At 57.6% G+C, this 4,336-nt stretch overlaps 1 protein-coding gene across 5 annotated transcripts in view; it reads left to right on the plus strand.

The window, feature by feature from the left end:
* ADGRG1 (adhesion G protein-coupled receptor G1) overlaps nt 1-4,336 on the plus strand; it is a 42,923-nt gene that overhangs the window by 20,262 nt on the left and 18,325 nt on the right. The window contains exon 1 of one of the 5 annotated variants that reach the window (XM_006148434.3): nt 803-880. The exons of the other annotated variants lie outside the window; for them this stretch is intronic. The gene's annotated coding sequence lies outside the window, so the exon portion shown is untranslated. Of the gene's footprint in view, nt 1-802; nt 881-4,336 lie in introns of those variants that run through there. 5 annotated transcript variants of the gene reach the window in all.

Genomic DNA, 4,336 nt, shown 5'->3' on the forward strand with positions numbered 1-4,336 from the left:
AAGAGCGTTGAGTGGGCTGGGGTCCAAGGCCACCTGGTGGGCCCTGGTGGGGGGTGACTACCTAAACCCAAAGAGACTCATTTTGGGACACACTTTTTCCCTGTGACTTTTAAAGAGAAGCCCTTTGTGACCGACATGTTCACAAAGGAAACAGACCTCAAAATCTTGAGCGCGGGTTTGGAAGCGGGTCCTGGGTTGACATCCAAGCTTCTCCACTGACAGCCCTGACCTCGGGCAGGTAGCTCGACCTCCCAAGGCCTCGCTGTCCTTGTTTGTTACATGGTGCAGGCCTCCCGTGTTCATGTGTGTGAAGAGCTTAGAGTCCTGGCTTGCGTTTTCCAACATCCCGATGAATGCTTGCAGTATTCCTGAAGGGGTGCGTACCCTGCCTGTGGGGTGTGCGGACAGCAGCTAGAGGGCCCTGGGTGTTGGGTGACGCTGCACTTGGTGCTCAGTGAGCTGGGCCGAAATCTGTCAGTGCCACCACTTCCCTTGGGGACCTCTTGCCAGGCCCCCAGCCTTGGTAGGGAAGTCACCTGACTGTGTGTCCTATCCACCCCTGAGCCAGGAATCTGGGACCCGGAGGAGGAGCAGAAGAGAAAGGAAGAGTTGGGGTTGACCTTGGGAATGCTGAGGGTGGCACACTCCAAGGAATGGCATTTTACTAGGCCTGGGGGAGTCAACCTGTCGCCCCTAGCAAACAAACAGGGAGTAACTGGACTGACCTTGTGGGCCTGGCCTTGGGCAGCAAGAGGACGCAGATGGGAAGGGGAATTTCAGCCAGACAGCTGAGGTTTGGCTGTGGTCTGAGAGGGAAGAGTCTGGACAGGGTGGAGAAGGCGTCCTGGCATCCCCTTTGCCCCTCTCTGCCAGCTTGGAGGTAAGCCTGCCCATACCTGTTTTGATGGGGTCCTGGGGGCCCTGGCTACAGAGAAGTTGGTGGGAGATAGGGCTCATAGTTGCCCCCTCGACAGAGGAGGAAATTGAGGTCCAGAGAGAGGACTCAGGTTCCAGGCCTGTTGGCTGCAGGGCTAATCTGGCCCCTGTGTCCCTAACTCCCGTCACCACTCTGCATTCCAGGCAGGTCTGACTGAGCTGAACCTGGTGCCCACGAAGCTGGCCTCAGCTGCTCTGGGGCTGGGCCTGGGCCTGGGGCTGGTGCAGGCTTGCCCATGAGCCTGTGCCTGGCCAGAGGCGCCCCAGGAGCACGGAGCTGAACACTCAGGCAGCGGAGTCCCACACTGCTCATGACAGACCTGAGCCTCATCCCGGACTGGGCTGATTCTGGGACGGCCTGATCTGGGACCCTGGGTCTGGGGAGCCTCCTAATCCCTTCTCCTCTAAGTGCAAAGTCTCTTCAATCAGTTCTAAAATTCCAAGAGGTTTTGATCCTCAGCTCCTAAGAGCTCTTGCCTCCTCACTTCTCTCTCTCAATTCCAGCATTCCGAGTGTCTTAGCTGCTCGGGCGAGGACAAAGGCCCAGCTGGCTGTGGCTGGATTTAATGGGATGGCCCGCCTGGGGACAGAGCTGGCAGTGCCCCTTTCCTGGAGAGCTGCTGGCCGAGGGAAGTGGGAGGGGGCTCTCTGGGGACCTCTCGCCTGGAAGTGTCAGGGACGGTGATGAGTTGCCCAGGGGGATACTAAAGCCCATATCTTGCTAGTTAATGGCCTTTGGGACAGCTCACAGGGGAGGAGAGGAGGGGGGAGTAGAGAGGAGAGGAGGGGGAGGAGGGATGGGGAAGGGGCTCGGAGATGGACTGGGCGTGAGACTTCTGTCTGTGTGGTGTCCACTTCTGAGCACTTGTTCTTGTCGATATCAGGTGTCTGGGCACAAAAGACTCCACCAGCTCGCTGGGCTGGGACACTGTGCCCAGTCAAGCCTCATGGGATTCCTGCCTGCAGGACTGTGAGATCCTTTGACATGCCAACGAACATGGGAAAGAAGGGCGGCGGCATTTCTCGAAATTGAGGATTAGGGCTCCTTGAAAGTGCTCTGGCAAGTTACTTCAGTGGTCCACGTGGGGGTCCCCAAGAAGGACGGGGACTCTAGCCCACAGTGACTACCATCGTGGCTTTGAGGCGAGGCAGACTAGTTGAGCCGTAGCTACCTCGTTGCTCTGTGGCCCCACATCTCACGGACCATGGTGGACGTGCACTTCCGTATTTGTAACGCGGGGCATGCAGACGTTTGTGCCTTAGTTATTGGGAGGACTGCCTGAGGACCGCGTCTGCTTCAGAGGTGACTGCGAGGACTGCACACATAGTTTCTGGAAAGGGCTTTGCTCCATGTAGGCAAGGCCCTCACTGAGCACCTGCTAGCTGGAAGCTGGGATCCTCCCCTGTGCTTCTTGGCTTGTCACCAGAGAGACCTCTGTTTAGTCCTTAGATCTGGTGTCCTGCTGGGTACCCAGGGCCAGGGAGGACGTGGAAGCCTGAGGCTCAGAATACCAGGACCCTCATGGACATGTCACGAGGCTGGCAGCACAAGGAGGGGACTATGTGTGCAAAAACTTGGAGGCAGGAACCCCCAAATCATCCTACTTGGTGACTATACGTTGGCCTCTCAGATCTCTCAAATGCCCGCTTCCAACAGAGGAGGCCGTGGAGTGGCTGGATTCGAACAACTGCCACCATGGGCCTTCCACGTGGGTGAGCCCTTCCCTTCTGGGCTGGCAGGAACTCTCCTGCTTCTCCCCTTCCTGGACTCCCCACAGGGCCAGGGCCTGTCTGGGCACACAGAGGCAGTTGTGGCCCCAGGACTTGGCTGGACCAGGAGCTGCAGGAAGGTGAGGGTTGTGGGTCTTGGGCGGCTGTCCAGAGGAGATGGGCAGGAATGTAAGCCTCACCCTGGCCGTGACTGGGCCAGACCTGGGCACCTGCCAGCCTCTGAGGGCAGTCAGCTTGGTTAATTTTCATTCTCCTTTATTGGAGAAGAATTTCTGAAACCTGAAGTCACACGGTTTCTCCCAGTGGGCCCAGAATGCGTTCTTGAGGGGTGCCCTCTGTGGTCACCTAACTTGGTCTCAATCTCCCCACTTACTGGGTGGGGTGAGAGGAGAGAGTCGGCATTGGTAAGTGGTGCCCTTATCAGCCATGGGCACTGCTGAGGGTCTGGGCTGGGAGAAGGGGTCCTGGGTCCCCCCTGAGTCTGGTAAAGGCATCTCCTTTGAGCTGTTGGGTACGTGGTGTTTCCAAGTCAGGTTTGTTTGTTTGTTTATTTATTTATTATTTAATTTTGAGAGTTTTTTTGCTATAGGGCGTGAACACTCGCCAGAGAGACGGAGAGAACCAGAGAGACAGAAAGCTAGAAATCACTCCCCAGGGGGGATGGTCATGCCGCAGTCCCTTCTCCTCCATTCTCCTCCTGGGATTTTGGGCACGCATGCACACGCACTCAGTGTGAGTTTCAAGCCAACGAGTCTGGACACAACCGCAGTTGACCACATGGGAATTCAGCATTTTAATCACTATGCTACTTGCTGGTCAGTCAGGTTTACTTTTTAATTTTATAAATAAGTTTAGAAGCTGCTAGAAGGAGGGTCTAAACCCCCTCTACCGCCATGGAGGAAGCACCTGCAGGAACCTCACCTTGGCCTCCCATCCTGCCAGCGCGGCTGTGGGAGGTGCCAGCATTCTCCACTGAGGTCCCCAGCTCTGCCTGCCCCGCTGCTGAGCAGTCTGCTTCCACTCCCAGCCTTCTGCTTTCTCCTCTCTCCTCTGCTTCCCGACACGTGCACACAGCCCTGTGCATGCCTACATGCTCAAGGCTTCTCACCCACCCTCTCCCTGCCCCTCTCCTGGGCCAGTCCTTCCTCCCTGAGGCCCTCTGCCTGGGGCTAGTGCCCCCCACTGGAGAGCATCTGAGGACAGAAGCTGGAACTGAGGAAGCTAGGCTGGCCTATCCCTCTGCCTCTCACAATGACAACCTGTCTGCGGGCAGCCCCCCAGATGACAAGACCAGGCTGGACCTGAAAAGGGACTGGACCCTGGGGCTCTTCCCTCCTCAGCCCTTTCCCACCAGCTCCACCCTCCTCCTGCCTGTCCTTTGAGAGGCCCTTCCAGGTACCCAGCCCCCTGCTAAATGCCAGGAAACTCAGAGGAGCAGGACAAGTCCTCGTCATGGGGGAGAGGAAGAGGCACTGCTGGGACGCAAGGTGCTCTGGCCCCGAGTGCCACGAGGCAGGTCCCCCTCCTCTCTCTGACCCTGTCTTGCCAGGATTCCCCAAGCCCGGGGGGTGTGGCAGCCAGTGAGACGCTTGTTAAACCCAAACTTCTGAGCCCCACTCTGGACCGCCACAGCAGACACTCCCGGTGCTGGGCCTGAGACACTGCCTTT

The sequence above is a fragment of the Tupaia chinensis genome, unplaced genomic scaffold (assembly GCF_000334495.1).
Source record: "Tupaia chinensis unplaced genomic scaffold, TupChi_1.0 Scaffold000235_1, whole genome shotgun sequence".
Lineage (NCBI taxonomy): Eukaryota > Metazoa > Chordata > Mammalia > Scandentia > Tupaiidae > Tupaia > Tupaia belangeri.